This window comes from Dipteris shenzhenensis, chromosome 18 (genome assembly GCF_047967505.1).
Source record: "Dipteris shenzhenensis isolate YYH24624 ecotype China chromosome 18, Dip_SZ_1.0, whole genome shotgun sequence".
Lineage (NCBI taxonomy): Eukaryota > Viridiplantae > Streptophyta > Polypodiopsida > Gleicheniales > Dipteridaceae > Dipteris > Dipteris shenzhenensis.
The window spans coordinates 23,927,766-23,946,561 of NC_141613.1; the positions used below are offsets into that span (position 1 = coordinate 23,927,766).

At 44.4% G+C, this 18,796-nt stretch overlaps 1 pseudogene across 1 annotated transcript in view; it reads right to left on the bottom strand.

The window, feature by feature from the left end:
• The window catches only part of LOC147890979 (argininosuccinate synthase, chloroplastic-like), a 96,564-nt pseudogene extending 78,709 nt beyond the window's left edge, over nt 1-17,855 (bottom strand). Inside the window, exons 1-2 of the transcript XR_015542604.1 lie at nt 17,231-17,855; nt 16,987-17,080 (exon numbers count right to left, since the gene is read on the bottom strand). The product of XR_015542604.1 is annotated as an argininosuccinate synthase, chloroplastic-like (transcript). The remainder of the gene's footprint in view (nt 1-16,986; nt 17,081-17,230) is intronic.
• Between the last annotated feature and the right edge of the window lie 941 nt (nt 17,856-18,796).

The following is an 18,796-nucleotide window of genomic DNA, read 5'->3' on the forward strand; positions in this document are numbered from 1 at the left end:
CGAAGATGACGTTGCAAGTTGTATTCCCCTCTCTTTTAATGCAAAGAAGATGGACCTTCAACCTATCAGGGATCCCACCTCTTTTCAATCCACACCACCTACACATGTACTTGCGAGTGCCTCCTTTCTTGGTGTTGTAGCTACCCAACAGATTAACTTGACTCCACCAAAAATCTAATTGGGTGAGCTCCGCCTTGGGATGAGACTAAGGGATATGACTTCTTGAAGCCATAGAAGCTTGAAAGAGGCAGAAATTGGAAAGAAGAAATTATAGTACCAACAACATAGGGTCCCTTTTGCAATAGCCACATGAGAACCTTAAGTAACTCCTCCATAAGTGGATGTGATAGTCTTTGCTCTCTTCGCGCGAGGAAATGCCTCGACCTCTCATGCCAACCTTGCTTTCTTTGCCTCGAAGATGACGTTGCAAGTTGTATTCCCCTCTCTTTTAATGCAAAGAAGATGGACCTTCAACCTATCAGGGATCCCACCTCTTTTCAATCCACACCACCTACACATGTACTTGCGAGTGCCTCCTTTCTTGGTGTTGTAGCTACCCAACAGATGAACTTGACTCCACCAAAAATCTAATTGGGTGAGCTCCGCCTTGGGATGAGACTAAGGGATATGACTTCTTGAAACCATAGAAGCTTGAAAGAGGCAGAAATTGGAAAGAGGGCTGAAGGGCTGAAAGAGAGAGCCGAAACTTCAAAGTGGGGCCTGAAAGAGGACATAAGAGAGGGCTGAAAGAGGGGGCTGAAGATTGCAAAACCACAACTAGTTTACATGATCTAGAGGTGGAGAAGGGCAAGTCGGCAAGACCCAAGATCCCCAAAAAGAAAAGGACCTGCAAAATCTACCCCATAGGGGAGGTAGAAAATGAGCAGCATGTACTCCTAAGATGCAGATTCTACGCACACATTAGAGGAGGGTATGGGGTCAGCACAGATAAACTGAAAAATCTATTGGAGCAACCAGCCAAAAAGCTAGGAAACACTTTGTTGGGTGTTGGAAGTGATGGAAGCTCAAAAATGAAAGCACAATGGAGAAAAACCAGATGCTGTAATAGATTTCTGCAAAACTAAAGAGTGGAGGGTCAAGGGAGAGCCAACATAACAAAACCCTAGGGCGAACTGCCCTAACTGGACTTAGTGATACACTCCAATCTATTTTCTTCCTGCTTGTCATCAAATCACGGGCACGGGCACTTGGTTTATCCTCCCAGCCAACCTCGTTCATTGCAAGCGTCTCTGTAATAAAATCCCAAAAAGATTTATTTCGTCAAAGCTCTCTGCTTGCTTAATTCCAACGAGCCCCAAACTCCCTAGATGGATCTAGTATGCCACATGTCCTCAATTTAGGGTCCTTCCTTAATGCATCATTTACCCCTCTCTTGAGATATCTTTAAATTCATCTGCCCCTAGGCACATTTAATGCATTAAAGTCCCTTAGCCTTAGATCCACCTAGTCTAGTGCCATCTCACCCACACCAAGGACATTGACCTTATTCCTTTTTTATCTTTTACATGAAGCCCAAACAAATATAATACAAACATTGATCCTTTAAAGAAAAATGTCGACTGATCCTTCCGAGATCATGTTACCTCGACTTGAGCGTAACATTCCTTCCCTCTTCAGCATCAGCGTCCTCAATGATAGAGTCTGGGAACACTCTCCGTAACTGGTATACGGATTTCCAAGTAGCTTCTGATAGAGGTAGACCATGCCATGCAACCAACATCGTGGGTATCTTCCGATTGCGCACTTGCATTGTTCCTCGGTCCAGGATTCCTGTTGGTTTGCGTCTTACATTGTCCTCTATCTCCTAAAACAAAATAACACCCTCAATTAGTGAGTCACCTTTATGCAAAAATTTCTTTAAACGAGAAACATGAAACACTGGGTGCACCTTACAACCCTGTGGCAATTCTAATTTATAGGCCACCTTGCCTATTCTTTTTAGAATTAACCATGGCCTACAATATCAAGGTGATAACTTAGCACACTCTCCTGCAGTCAAAGACTTAGAGTGTGAAGGAACTCTAAGAAAAAAATTTTCTCCTTCCTTAAATTCTCTAGTGGATTGATTTTCATCCGCATACGCCTTAGCTCTATCCATAGCTTGGCGGATGTTAGCTCTCGCAAGTGCTAGCATCTCCCGCATCTGAACCACAAAGTTCGCGGCACTAGGCACTTTCTGAGGTATTCCAACTATAGTTGGATTCGCTGGTCTATAACCATAGTTCAGCTCAAACGGACTGAACCCTGTAGAGGAATGTTTTCTATCATTGTAGGCAAACTCTAACAATGGCAACCACTTGTCCCATGTATGTTGCCTCAATGACACATATGCTCTAAGCATATCCTCTAAAATTTGGTTGACTCTTTCCGTCTGACCATCCATTTTTGGATGATCCCCACTACTCAATCCCAACTCAGTCCTTAGTGTTTCAAATACCGCAGTCCAAAAATGACCGGTAAATTTGACATCCCTGTCTGACACTATGGATTTAGGTCATCCATGCAAACGAAATATATATCTAATAAACAAATCCGCCACTTGCAGGGCACTTACAGACTCTCTAGTTGGAATGAAGTGAGCCATCTTGGTAAGACGATCAACCACCACAAGGATAGAATCATATCCACCTTGTGTCGTACGTAGTCCTACAATAAAGTCCATGGAAATGCTCTCCCACTTACTTAGTGGTATCTCCAAGGGCTGTAAAGTCCGGGTGGCTTTACCCCCTCTGCCTTACTTACCTGACACGAAAATCAACGTCTCACATATTCATGAATATGCTTTTTCATCTTTGGCCAAAAGAAATCTCGCTTCATGAGATCATATGTCTTCTCAACTCCTGAATGTCTCGCACATGGGCTATCATGGCATTGTAGAATGACTCTTTAACTGAGATCATTCTGATTAGATACTACTACCTTGCCATTTCTTTTCAGCCCCTTATGGCATATCTTGCATAAGTTTGGTCTTTTCTGGATGCAAGGTCATCCTTTTTCCCCGGTTTGAACACATGAGCCTTAGGCCAAAGGCTCTGGACGAACTCCTCCACCTTTTGAGTTTCTCTAATCTCGGTCATTAGAGCACTCTCTAATACCGTGAAACTCATGTTATGCATAATGTGTGACATTGCATCAGCAACTTTATTATCCTTCTCTCTTCGGTACAAATGATGTCTCCATGTTTTCAAAGCATGGACGACAGCATACAACTCTAATTCATGAGTTGGCCAATTTCGTTGAGAGGAAGAAAGCTTCCTCCTTTCAAAGGCTACTAGCCTTCCATCTTGGAGGAGAACTGCTCCTACCGCAATGCCACTTGCATCAATTTCAAGGAAAAACGGTTTCTGGGGATCAACTATTTTTAACACCGGTCCTGAGACCACAACTTATTTTATGGTGTTAAAACTTTCCTGTTGATTCTGTCCCCATATAAAAGATACTTTATCTGAGGTCAGATTAGTCAATGGCGATACTATTTCGGAATATCCTTTGATATGCCTTCGATAAAATTGGACAAATCCCAAGAATGATCCCAAAGCGGTCAAACTCTGAGGGATTGGCCAAGTCAGTATCGCAGCCACTTTCTTTGAATCCATTTCTACCCCATCAAGAGTAATTATGAATCCTAAATATTCAAGTCTTACCATACATAGTATAGTTTTCTTTTTCTTTACATAAAGACTGGCTTTCCTCAAAGTACTGAACACTATTCTTAAGTGTTCATGATGCTCAGTAATACTTTTACTGAATACCAGAATATCGTCAATAAAGTGTACTATAAACTTTCCGATATATGGACGTAGTAAATCGTTCATAAGCATAAGTCCAAAGGGCATTACCAAAAACTCATAATGTCCAAACCTACTTCTAAAAGCGGTTTTATGCACATCCTCGGCTCTAATACGGATCTGATGGTAGTCACACTTAAGATCTATCTTACTGAAAATCATGGCCCCATGTAATGCATCTAGCAAATCATCGATCCGAGCCATCGGATACCTGTGCTTCATAGTGATATTATTCAATGCTCTATAATCTATACAGAGACGAAAAGTATCATCTTTCTTCTTCTTTAATATCACTGGCGAAGCAAAAGGTCAGAAACTTGGTTAAATCTACCCCAACTTGAGATATTCTTTCACTTGTCTTCGCACCTCTATCTCTTCAGTAAAACTCAACCTATAGGGAGGTCTATTTACAAGTTCGGCCCCCGGGATTAGTTCAATCTTATGCTGAACATTCCGCTCTGGATGTAATCCATAAGGTAGCTCATCCCTAAAACAATCAAAGAACTCCTCTGTTATTCTATCAGCCAGCTTGGCCATCTCTCCATTTTGAGCAACATCAGTGCTAGCCGAAGAATCATCAACCGGCTCTACCGATGTTGTACAAAGAAACAAAAACTCCTCTTAAGCTTTTCGGATTTCCATCACGATAAGGTAGCTCATCCCCAAAACAATCAGAGAACTCCTTTGTTATTTGATCAGCCAGCTTGGCCATCTCTCCATTTTGAGCAACATCAGTGCTAGTCGAAGAATCATCAATCGGCTCTACCGATGCTGTACAAAGAAACAAAAACTCCTCTTAAGCTTTTCGGATTTCCATCATGGAAACCAACGGTCCTTCAGGTATATCCTTCTCACCTTGTAAGACATACAGCACATCATTCATCTTGAATTGATAAATGTGCTTTTTCCAATCTATGGCTGGATTCTTGCTAGAATACCAAGCCTTACCCAGGGCTATATCTGCACGGGCAAGCTTAGTCATTTCAAAATCAAGCTTCTCAGCATAGTCCTGAATTCGAAGCTCCAACTGGGTAACCCTTTGGTCTCATACTTCAGTTGAATTTCCATCTGCCATCCTGACTGTATATGCATAGTCAGATGGGCTAGTCTTTAGTTTCAGCCTCTTTACGAGCTAAACAACATAATGACCTAATGATTAGCTACTTGCCCTTTCATCTTAATGAACTCCGTATCATTAAAGGCTGTATACCCCGTTGCTGCGGGCTTTGACAAGATATTATCAGGTGCACTAGTTACTAACCTAGCAACAGACACACATAACAAAAAAGGTACTGACCTTTGAGAAGATCCCGCTAGCTGAATCTGCATCTGTTCTGCTATGAGACTTTCCTCCATTTCCACGTCGCATTCTGAGACCATCATCTCAGCCCTCCGGTGATCTTTGTTCCGTGCACAATCTTTCCACTGATGAGGCTGAAGGCAACCAAAACACAAGTCTTCTCTCCTCGCTTTTTCCCTTTAAAGAGGACTTCGACCAAGCCCGGGCTGCCATTGGTGTTACTTTTCTTTTCATTCCAATGGTGGTACTTGATTTAGGAGTCTCAACTGGTTTCGCTTGCTTGGCTTGACTACTCGACTGTGAGGCACCCCTTTGCTAATCCACTTCTTCTTAAACCCAGTTTTCTTCGAGTACCCATACTGAGTCCCAACCTGCATAAACCCACTTGGTCTGTTCCCTTTTGCATCTTCATAGTTCAAGGCTATGGCAATTGCTTCATCTAGCGTGTTCGCATACTTAGCTTGAACTTCCATCTTTATCCGATCATTCAATCCAAAGATAAAATCTTTTACTCAGATTGACTGAGGTAGGGGTTCATCAACCTTCATTACACTTTCTCTAAACTTATCAGTGTATTCTGCCACTGATAAATTTCTCTGACGAAGACCCACTTGGTCTGTTCCCTTTTGCATCTTCATAGTTCAGGGCTATGGCAATTGCTTCATCTAGCGTGTTCGCATACTTAGCTTGAACTTCCATCTTTATCCGATCATTCAATCCAAAGATAAAATCTTTTACTCAGATTGACTGAGGTAGGGGTTCATCAACCTTCATTACACTTTCTCTAAACTTATCAGTGTATTCTGCCACTGATAAATTTCTCTGACGAAGGTTTCGATACTGATCCCAAGCTCGGGATGCTTCGTCAGGAGGTAGGAAGTGTTTTCTAAATTCCTTTTTAAACCCCTCCTAGGTAGTGGATGCTACTTCATCTTTCTGCTGTTTTATCCACCACCTATCCGCTGCCTCATTAAACATATGGGTGGCCTCGCGGATTTTCTTCATATCATTCCTGATTTCACAAATGGCGAATGCATCGTCCCATTTGTGTAACCAGGTATCAATGATATCAGAGAGCCAGTATTCTTGCAGAACTGGATGCACATATTAGCCAACATAGATGTCCCAGAAAGAGTAGGGCTTCAGATCACCACCCCAGAGCTCGAGGGTTTGAGATTTACCTTTCTCCTCACGAGATGGTCTAGCAGATATACTATGCACCATTTTTCTGAGTTCAGATTGCCCCACATTTGTTTGTAACTGCTGCGCTAAAATCTGTTGCAAGGCATCCTCTAACATTGCAATTCTGCCAGATAGTGTATGGCCTGTTGGGCGCGACACCTGCGGGGTCGGCCGGACTCCCGACTCTACGGGATCCATCCTGAAAGCTTCTTCTTCTACTTCCATTCAGGTCAATGGGTGTTTTTTTTTTTTTAATAAATAAAACACCGCTTGAAACTGTAATTACAAATCGAAAGTCCAACTTCCAACTTTACAGCTAACAAAGCATATATCACACTGTAACCGAACCCGCTTTTCCCTACACTAGGGAAACTCCTGCAATCTAAGAAACCTCAAGCCCTTAATCCAAAGGCGTAAATCTGTTCCCAATCCAACTCACATACCTCAAACCTTCAGAAATTTAACCAAATAAAATAGAGGGAATAAAGAGTCGAAAGCCCCCTGGTATATCTTTGCTGCATGAAGAAGTCAACTAGTTCCCGTAAGCCACTCCCACACACATTTATGACCTGCCTTATAATCACTAACATGCTGTACGGTCATAACGTCAGACCCTTACATTAAAGGATCACCTCCAACCAGCCTATACTCCTAGGCTCCTGTAGTTCCGTCATGACAGCTCAACGATCTACAACCTTAGTCTTTCTCTGATCCCGTAAAACAAAATCCCAGCTCCCCGAATGGCTTCACGATCCTAGTTCATTAAAGCTAACGAAGAACACGAGCAACACACCGTCGCTCCGCCAACCATTCCTACACCTTCACAAATCGATTGGCTCTGCAAGCTGAATACAAGAGCCCACCCACGTATCGCTTTTTTTGAATTACAGACTCCTGGCAATTCCTTTACATGCGCCGCTCGTATGCCTTCCGAGATACCTACGTGAACCGTACGCTCCTGCGACAGCTAGTCCCGTGACCTGCCTACGTGAACCGTACGCTCCTGCGACAACTAGTCCCGTGACCACCCGATAGCCATCATCACCTGCGGCAGCTAATCCCGTGACCACCCGATAGCACACGTCACGTGCCGTTCATCCACGCTACCCAGACTTATGTGAACCGTATCATCGTCGTACGCTCCAAACAACCTACGCTCTAATACCAAATGATACACTCCAATCTATTTTCTTCCTGCTTGTCGTCAAATCACGGGCACGGGCACTTGGTTTATCCTCCCAGCCAACCTCGTTGGTTGCAAGCTTCTCTGTTATAAAATCCCAAAAAGATTTATTTCGTCAAAGCTCTCTGCTTGCTTAATTCCAACGAGCCCCAAACTCCCTAGATGGATCTAGTATGCCACATGTCTTCAATTTAGGGTCCTTCCTTAATGCATCATTCACCCCTCTCTTGGGATATCTTTAAATTCATCTGCCCCTAGGCACTTTGAATGCATTAAAGTCCCTTAGCCTTAGATCCACCTAGTCTAGTGCCATGTCACCCACACCAAGGACCTTAACCTTATTCCTTTTTTATCTTTTACATGAAGCCCAAACAAATATAATACAAACATTGATCCTTTAAAGAAAAATGTCGATTGACCCTTCCGAGGTCATCTTACCTCGACTTGAGCATAACACTAAGTGTCCTAACTGACCTAGATGGTACATAAACTAACTGTACCAATAGTCCTAACTGACTATAAGTAGGCCTACAAGGCTCATACCGAGGTACAAGTGGCATCTATGAGTAGCCCATCAGATAGCCTACAAACCCCCCTCCATGGTATGGGCTGAAGTATCCTGGACATGGCTCAGGATACCTAAATATCTAGTGTCATAGTTACACATGTTTGTCCCGTAGGATATAGCAACCTATAACTAAATAGAGTACAATAGATCGAGTTACAAAAGGTACTAAGTTTAAAAAGCTTGCCGAAAAGCCTCAAACTTAGGTCGAGGTAAAGCCTTTGTAAAAAGATATGCCAAGTTGTCTTTAGTGGGAACATACGACAACTCAATATCACCTGCTAATAATCGCTCTCTGACATAGTGATAGTGAACCTCAATGTGCTTTATGCAAGCATGGAAAACAGGATTCCGTGCAACAACCAAAGCACTCTGACTATCAGTGAAGATGACAATAAGAGCAGTCTGACATGCACAAAAATTTGCAAGTAGCTTCCAAAGCCAAACACACTCCACTGTAGCTGTAAAAGCCGCTCTGTACTCAGCTTCACAGCTAGAAGTAGCAGTTGTACTCTGCTTCTTGCTAAACCAAGAAACACATGAAATACCAAGCATAAAATAGTTGCCACTATGTGACACAAGAGTGTCAGAACAACCAGCCCAATCACTATCAATGAATCCATGCATGACAAGTGAAGTATTATCAGCCCCATAAATGTTGAGTGCCTTTAAGATATCTAAAAACACGCTTCACGGCATGCCAATGGTGCATAGATGGGCTGTGCATATATCTGCTCGACTGTGAGACAGCATATTGTAGATCAGGTCTCGTATGGCATAGGTAAATCAAACAACCAAATGCCTGCTGATAGAGAGTGCTGCCATCCTCAAAAGAGAAGTGAAAACTAGTCTCTAATGGTGTGGATACTGGCTTGCAATCCTCAAACTGAAAACGCTACAAAAGATGTCCAATGCACTTGGATTGTGACATCAAAATGCCCCCCTCACTCCTAGCAAATTGAATGCCAAACATAGCAAATGTTTGCTGCAAATCAACTTTAAAATCTGCAATTTGCTGAGCATGTGTCCCAGTTACAAGCATGTCATCCACATAAAGGACTAAAATCAACAAATCTGTCCCACGCTTGCGGATGTAAAGGGTAGCCTCTGTAGGGCTGTTCTGAAAGCCAAGTGTGAGCAAATGAGAATAAATTCTCAAATACCAAGCCCGAGGTGCCTGCTTCAATCCATAGAGGGCCTTTTTCAAGCGACATACCTTGCTTTCAGAACCTTCAACCTCAAAGCCACGAGGTTGGGAAACATAGACCTCTTCCTACAAATGCCCATGAAGCAAAGCTGTCTTAATATCAAGCTGATGTATCTACCAATGAAAGTGGGCAGCAAAGGCAATAACAATGTGAATGGTAGTGATCCTGGAAGTGGGAGCAAAAGTCTCCTCAAAGTTAATGCCATGCTACTGAGCATAGCCCTTAGCAACAAGACGGGCTTTGTAACAGTCCACTGAACCATCAGCTTTCCGTTTGATCTTCTAAACCCACTTATCTTGCCATAAGGCAAATCACACAACTCCCGAGTGTCATTTTAATGGATAGAATCCAATTCAGCTTGCATGGCCTTCATCCAACAATTCCAAAATGCAAATGAGGCAGAAATTGAAAAAAGCCAATGCAACAATGGCTTACCCAATGATGTACAGCAGTGACACGCTCTGAAAGCGAGCAAATGAGAACTGGAAATGAGAATTACAACAAAAGAATGGCTTACCCAATGATGTACAGCAGTGACACGCTTTGAAAGCGAGCAAATGAGAACTGGAAATGAGAATTACAACAAAAGAAGTGCTCCCACGAGGAGGAGAGTATGTAGAAATGAAGAGAGAGATCCAATGGAGAGAAGCTCGCAGCCCGAGGCAAAGGGATGCCAAATGAGGAAGGAAGGGCTCAAACAGAAGTCTACCAAATCAATTCAGTAGCTCCAAATGGCTCCAAACGCTGACATGCTGACACACAACTAGGGGTGCTGAAATACAAGGCAAATGCACCAACTGGCAAAGCAAATGAGAGAAAGGCAACCTCTCAGAATCAGGTGCCAAAAATCTGCCCAAGCTTCAAAGCTTATGCCTGCAAAAGACTCTGCTGTCCCAAGGTGTACCTGTTGCAAGAAAAATCCCCAAAGGCAACACAAGGCCTTTCCAAAATGCAAATGAAGCAGAAATTGGAAAAAGCCAATGCAACAATGGCTTACCCAATGATGTACAGTAGTGACACGCTCTGAAAGTGAGCAAATGAGAATTACAACAAAAGAAGTGCTCCCACGAGGAGGAGAGTACGTAGAAATGAAGAGAGAGATCCAATGGAGAGAAGCTCGCAGCCCGAGGCAAAGGGATGCCAAATGAGGAGTGAAGGGCTTAAACAGAAGTCTCCAAATCAATTCAGTAGCTCCAAATGGCTCCAAACGCCGACACGCAGCTCGAGGCAGCTCCAAAATGTTGACACGCAGCTCGAGGCAGCTCCGAAATGCTAGCACACAGCTCGAGGCGGCTCCGAAGTGCTAACACACAACTAGAGGCAACAATGTGTGGATTTCTAACAATGTACAGATTTCTGACAGTGTGCGAATTTTCGTACATGTGTACGGAATTTTTGACAGTCCGTACAATTGTACGAGATTTCTAACAAGGCCATATGGTTGTACGGAGTTTCTAACGCCGGTACAGTTTTTCGTACAGATGAGGTTTTGCTGCAAAAAGTGCTCAAATTTGCTCCAAAATGCGTCTCCTTCGCGGTAGCTACTCCAAAATGCGATCTTCTCGCGTCAAAATGAGATCTTTCGCGACAGAATTGCTTGGAAAGGTCTCAAACACTCGTGGGAGTGTGAAAACCAGCAAGCCCAGCAAGAATGAGGGCTCCAAAGGCTGCCAAACAGCTTGGGAAAGCTGTCAATGGCTGAGGGAATGGATTCCCAACCTGCTCTAATGTAGCATGCAACGGTTATCTGATCATGTAATTCACAGCAAGACCTTCTTCAAACCTTTAGCGAGGAATGAGCGTTGTTCACCATAGAGAGAGAAAGGAGATGAGGGTAGAGAGAGAGTAGAGTTGACAACCGATTGGGTCCCTGTACCCACTGAGGGCCTCAGAATTTGCTTTATACTTGGAGAACTGAGAAATTCTTTGAGAGAGCACGGAACGCGCTTCTGAAGAGCTCACTGTGCACACGTATAGCAGACCCAAGGACCTGAGAGGCAACGCCGACCGATACCAAGACCTTGATGCTGTCCACACTGACGATGTAGGATGCTTCTGCGAGGCAAGGAAGAGGCTTGTGCTGTCTACCAGTATGCAAGGTTACTGCATGAGTGAGAGAGTGAAAACTAGAAGTGATAGATCCTATAAGAGAACTGAGAGATGACTGAAATATAGAGCTGAGAGTGAGCTGTGTAAACTGTAAAAGAGAGCTGAGAAAGCTGAGGAAACAGTGAAAACTAGAAGTGATAGATCCTATAAGAGAACTGAGAGATGACTGAAATATAGAGCTGAGAGTGAGCTGTGTAAACTGTAAAAGAGAGCTGAGAAAGCTGAGGAAACAGTGTCCAAACCTCTCTCCGTTTGCTGGTCCAAACCTCCGACTGTCGTGCTGCGTGGTCACCTTCAGATCAGGCTGAACTGATGGCCAAGGGACAAAGGCTAGAGCAGGGCCAGATCTGAGGATCTCAGGGGCTGCACAGGAGGCTGAAGTGGGAGCTGTAGTAGGACTGAAGGCAGGAGCAAACTGAATGAGAAAACAGGGCAGCCAAGGGGCCCTTTTATAGGGCTGGACTGAGCCAACCCAGTCTGTAAACAGACCAACTCAGTCTGTTTTACGGACTGACTGGCCTACAACCAGCCTATAAAAAGCCCTCCCTGGCTCATTTGCCAGGGGAGTTTTTGGGCAGCACAGGAGACTGAAGTGGAGCTGTAGGAGGACTGAAGCATAGTTACCGAAGAACGGCGTTCCGCCTTCCTGGAACGCCGGAACGCCGGTCCGGAGCTGCAGGCGTGCCCGGAACGGACGAAACGGCAGCGAAACGTGTCTATCAGGCGGAACGTTCCGGAACGTGGCGGAACGTTCCGGAACATGGCGGAACGTGCCGGAACGTAGGGCGGAACGTGCCGGAACGTCCAGAAGGCAAATGACCTTGTATTTGTTAATGCGAACTTGTGTTTGCTTAACAAGTTCAGGGCTGAGTATACTCCAAAGCCATTTATTGGATTTTCCCTTGATCTTGGTGACAATGATGGTAAGGATTAGCCAAAGGGAGAGGATGATGTGGAGCAGCATGAGGATGAGCAGATTGAGGGATAGCCTGGACAGGAGGATGAGATCCCACTTGCTGATGACTAGTCTTTGACTCACCAGTTACCTTGGCCCTTGAGGCTAGTTTTGTACTTGTCATACTTGATACTTTTGTCATATGTACATTGTACTCAGCAGCCAGCTTTTTGTATTTTCAGCTATTATATATCCTCATGCAATGTACTTTCTTTTCAATTTCCATTTGGAGTCTGGACTCTGGAGTCTTTAAATTTTTAATGTTTAAGACTTTAAAGTTTAATCTTGGATATTTTAAATGTTTTGTCATTTTATGTCATATGATGTGGCGTTCCCCGACGTTCCCAATCCGCTCCCGTTCCCGTTCCTGCTCCCGTTCTAGCATCCGACGTTCCCGGAACGTTCCCGTTCCGCGGTAACTATGGACTGAAGGTAGGAGCAAACTGAATGAGAAAACAGGGCAGCCAAGGGGCCCTTTTATAGGGCTGGACTGAGCCAACCCAGTCTGTAAACAGACCGACTCAGTCTGTTTTATGGACTGACTGGCCTACAACCAGCCTATAAAAAGCCCTCCCTGGCTCATTTGCCAGGGGAGTTTTTGGGCAGCACAGGAGGCTGAAGTGGAGCTGTAGGAGGACTGAAGGCAGGAGCAAACTGAATGAGAAAACAGGGCAGCCAAGGGGCCCTTTTATAGGGCTGGACTGAGCCAACCCAGTCTGTTTTACAGACTGGCTGGCCTACAACCAGCCTATAAAAAGCCCTCCCTGGCTCATTTGCCCGGGGAGTTTTTGGGGAACCTAAAGGGACTCCTAACCTAGGCTAAGACCTAAACCATAAGATGGAAACACTTAACCTGCTGTTCTCCAGTGGGTACTAGTGAACAAGAACTGACTACTGACTTGACCTAAGGCTGAGAGACTGACCTACATAGCTTGTGCCTGACTGTCCTTGGACAAGGGGTCACAGCATACGACAAAATCTCCTATCTGGGAACTATAATGCACTTGTCGACAAATCCTCGGTGGTACCTCTCTTTCGACTGCCCAGGTCATGGCCGACATCTGGAGTGAGATTATACACACACTCAGAGGCCAGTGGGACCAGATACAGGGAGATTCCCGGGCTGGCCGGGAGAAGCAGAGACGTTTCCTCCGAGATTGGGATACGCAGGGCCTCGTCTTCAAGCATACTTCTCAGGGCCTTCAGTGGCGCTATTCACCACCTCTCTGGCTGTTTACTCACACCCGCCTGATCCCTCCGTGAGAGAGAGCTTTTGTTTCCATTTAGGGCTGCGTCCAATTTGTGAACGCAGCCCCGTCAGCTGCAAAACTGACCTCATGTATCTTGTTTTTTCGAAGTAATATAATCAGAGACGTTTCCTCCGAGATTGGGATACGCAGGGCCTCGTCTTCAAGCATACTTCTCAGGGCCTTCAGTGGCGCTATTCACCACCTCTCTGGCTGTTTACTCACACCCGCCTGATCCCTCCGTGAGAGAGAGCTTTTGTTTCCATTTAGGGCTGCGTCCAATTTGTAAACGCAGCCCCGTCAGCTGCAAAACTGACCTTATGTATCTTGTTTTTTCGAAGTAATATAATCAGCACTGTTTTTTCGGCAAAAAAATAATGCACTTGTCGATGTAGCCAGTGTGTCACCTTGCACCCAAGTGCAGGGGTGCATGTGACATCTAATACCACTACTAGGTGTTGGAAGCAATGGAAGCTCAAAAATGGAAGCACAATGGAGCAAAACGAGATGCTGTAATAGATTGTTGCAAAACTGAAGTGTGGAGGCTCAAGGGTGAGCCAACATAACAAAACCCTAGGGCTAACTATCCTAACTGGACTAAGTGTCCTAGCTGACCTAGATGGTACATAAACTAACTGTACCAATAGTCCTAACTGACTATAACTAGGCCTACAAGGCTCATACCAAGGTATAAGTGGCATCTATGGATAGCCCATGAGATAGCCTACATACTTAAAAGAGGTTTTGGACCACCGCAAGAAAGTACTAGGACTAGCACACAAATTAGCCCAACAGTACTCGCTACAGAGCAAGTGTGTAATATTTTCTTCCACTAATTGTAAGGGATCATTATTAGTTAATAGTAATTGCCAGTCCCATAGATCATGAGGAGTCTCGTGCGGACTTTAATTCATACTCTCTCTCTCTCTCTCTCTCTCTCTCTCTCTCTCTCTCTCTCACACACAACTTGGGAGAAGAGATGCACTCCACATATCATTATCTTGACCAAGGGTACACAAAGACTACCTTGGAGAGCTCTCTCATTACCTATGCAGCTTGCATCTAAGTGAAACGAGCCATGTCAAATCTGCATAGGCCACCAAATGGCTCTTATAGCAAGGCGTGTCAATCAATCATTCACCTCCATAGCAGTTCTCACTAGATGCCGTTCCTCTTGTGTCTGACACGAGGAGGTCCATCAGGTCATCCGAGATGAACGATGGTCAGTTTAATGCACACGACTTTTGTATCCCCTCCACAACCACATGCGACCAAAATGGCCTTCTACCAAAAACACTTCCTCCACCAGTATGAGGATAGTTCATCTAAGCTCCTCCAAGGTACCTATAAAACCATCTATCTCACATGGTATGGATCAATGTGGGCCAGCCCAAGACCTTATCCCATAGATTCCATATCAAGGTCGGATGCGAGATTTCAGCCACATGGCATCATAGAGACTGGAGACTATGCACTCTCTATGGCACACGAGAGATAAAGAAAGAGGAGCATGTCTTAATACAATATGAGATTCGAGGAAAGATGCCACTACCTTTCCAAACACAGATACGAGGATACGAGCAAAGTCATTGACAATTCATATCAGAGATTGACAGTAGGAGATCATGGACTACTAGTTTGCAAAGGAAGATGGGATTGGGAGACGTTACGATCATGACCTTGAGTTTGATATTCATGCACCATTATAATTGCAATATTATATTCATGCACCGTTAAGATCATGACCTTGAGTTTGATATTCATGCACCATTATAATTGCAATATTAACATCAAGCTGCCACAGGTCATCTACGGATATCACACTCAGCGAGGAGCCGATTGCACCACCAATAGATCTCAAATATGTTCCAAAGACAACTAGAACTCCAAGTTGGATCCACGTTCTACCCACAAAGAGCTCAGGATACTCTTGGCTAACACATGACTAACACATAGAACGTGAGCTAGTATGAACCACTAGAGCTTTTCAAAGGTGTGATAAACACCTCTAGTTTCCGCCATGAGGATGTACTATCATGATGTTCTTCGGCTTTTTTGAGCTTCTACCAACGTTAATAAATGTCTGTCTCTCTCTCTCTCTCTCTCTCTCTCTCTCTCTCTCTCTCTCTCTCTCTCTCTCTCGTGAACAGAGCACGCACTATCGAGGTCCGGTCTATCTCAGCTCTCCTCACAGAAGACCGCCAGAGATGAGGCACTATTGACATAGCCCATTAAATACAGAGGTTGAGGAGACCACGTCATCCGCCACAGTGAGAGACAACTCGGCAAATGTAGGTCCAAGACATCTTTGCAGCCCACCACAGAGCCACAATGGTGCCGGCATTTGAATCTTGAGTTTTTCAGTTTTGAAGTTTGAGTTTGAGCTCTTTAGCTTAGCACAGCACATAGCAAGGACCCTAGCACGCCCTTTGCTTCAGCCCACAAGCTTGTACAGTTTTGAAGTTTGAGTTTGAGCTCTTTAGCTTAGCATAGCACGTAGCAAGGACCCTAGCGCGCCCTTTGCTTCAGCCCACAAGCTTGTATAAGTTTCTTCTCTTGATGTACTTTGTCCCATGGGCCCGTGAGATCTTCCGAGGAAATCTCTCTCTCTCTCTCTCGTGTCCCTAGGGCTTCATGGAAGAGGTCAACAAACAAACACACAAACCCATAAGAGTGGTGACTGGAGAGAGAGACTTCAGAGTCCTCAACAAAAATGTGACTGCATTACCATTGAGTGACAACCACAGGACAAGATACCCAGGCCTTACCACACGTAGTGACCAGAGCAGCAAGAGTTTGGACACCAGCCCTGCGATTTCTCATCCCATTTGTCGCAAGCCTGCCAATGACGGGCTGCCTTACGTCGTTTATGATTCCACCCAAACAAGCGAGCAGAGGTAGAAAGTAGTACATGTTTGGGAGACATCATGACTCCTAGTAGGATTTCAGCCAAGCACGAGCACCAACTTGCCTTGACCATGGCCAAGCTATCAAAGGATCAACCACCAAAGGATCATGGTATACACATCCAAAATGTGTTTTTCTATTGCTCCACATTATCGGGGGCGGGGCGGGGGCGTCCAACACCTCTAATTGCCACAAGCCTTGAAGTCGTCATCAAGCTCACCGCCATCACCTACTTAGATGTGGCACTTCTTGCAATACCTCGCTAGTTATCATGGAAACATTTTCATGTTGCCCATTGAGCATTTAGACAAGGAAAGCTGAATTGAGGTAGTTGTTACGACGCAATGGTGATGAGAAAGCTTGACCATCGAAACATTTCTTTATGTTGCATGCAGGTCAACGAGTGATGTTTATAAAAAGGCTCGTATCCACCGTGTTACACTTTTGAAGTGGAACATATAGACGTCTTCACCACTATGCAATAAACATGAAGCACCCAAAAAGGAGTGTAAAAGAACAACCTGGATTGAGTGGACGCCTACGAAGAAGGCATGTCTGTTCGCAAATCTGCATTGCTGTGCCAAAAAACTGGTTTGGCAAAGGCCGACACGCTCTCTGTTGTTACATATAAAATCAGTCACTAAAACTAAAGGTACACTGATGCTGACTGAAATCGATAATTATAGGACAGATTACAGACACCAACTAGCAATAATTTACACTCGCGAGACAAAAGTTGGGGGGAATTCCATTCTGGGTGCTTACTGGTGAGCTCAAATATACGTCACGCATTCCCCCTTCTTGCAACATTGCCGGATCGTGGATCACGTTCTTGCTCACTACGGACGAAAGAAGCATACTGCCCATTCTCGTGGGAAGTCGGGGCAAAGCAAAGCAAAATCGCTGGGGAAGGAAGGAGTGCAGGAGGGGGATGCAATGAGGGCGTTGACGAGGGACTGACAGAGAAAGGGAGGAGGGTAATAATCCGAGGGAGGAAGGGGTAACGAAGAAACGGGAGATGCGGCGGGATGAGAGATGAAGTGTTCAAAATATCGGCGAGGGTGGCGGGGGATCATCAGCCGCCAGCTGCCTAATATTAGAACGTGAAAATGCAGCCAAGGTACTTGGACAGAAAAAGCTTATTCCGTAGCATCGTAATGCGCCGCACAAAAGAACCCAATTCTTGGAGCTCAATTTTTGTTGCAGATCCAAAAGAGGGCTCTAGCATCACACAGACTCCATAGCCAAATCGCCCAAGCTCAGTTCCTTCACAGAAGCAAAAGGAGAGCAAGAGAGAGAGAGAGAGAGAGATGCCGCCAAGCACTTACACATACAGATCCTATTTATTACCTTCGTTCTTAAGCCCTATAAACCCTAATGCCTTGTTCAATCTAGAGAGCCGTTTGGAAATTGCCATCCCATCATTCCATCTCACCTTCACATGATTTCATTGCAATCACCCTCGTGTCATTGCCCCCGTCTCACATGATGTCATCGCAACAAACACTATGTGTCGGTTCCAACAGGGCGGTTTCCTAGGGTTTGCGGCGACAGACTGCTTCTACGTGAATTGAAGATTATTGGCACGTACGGCCCAATTGGTAACTCGTACTTTGGGCACGGCGGGTGTATGCCGGACACACTTTTTCTTCCGATGGATAGGAAATACTCCCAGCCCCTTTCTCATGGATGTGTTTACACAATAGCACGCTATAAAGCATGATGTCATTGCAAGCACCATTGAATGGGCGTTATATATAACCTGTAAACTACATACAATGAACCTGTAACATTTTCAATTTCACCTGTAATAAATGTTTTCTCAATTTTGTAAAATCTACAAATTTTAAGCAATTCAGTTATTTAAAATCTACAAATTCTCAAGAAAACCCTTCAAATTTTAGAAACCCCAAGTTTACTGATTTGTTGAGAAAATTATTTTCTATGAACACTAGTGCCATTGTAAACACCATTGAATGCTCACTCCTTGGCTGCCTAGAAATATATAAATAATACCCACTCTTAACAATAATACTTAAAAGAAAATAGTACTGGTACTTGGCAAATAATAGTACCACTAAGCACTACTGGTTAGCAAATACATAGTTAGAAAATAGCACTATTGATTTGCATTGTTTGTTTACGGCAAGCAGCCTAGGGAGATGTTTGGGATTTCTCACACCTCCTTGAGCTACATGTCATGAATGTAAGCCCTTGATTTAGTTGAGATGTTTGGGGTTTCTCACACCTCCTTCAGCCACTTGTCATGAATGTAAGCCCTTGATTTAGTTGATTTAGGCCCTTGATTTAATGGTAAGCTAAACTATATAA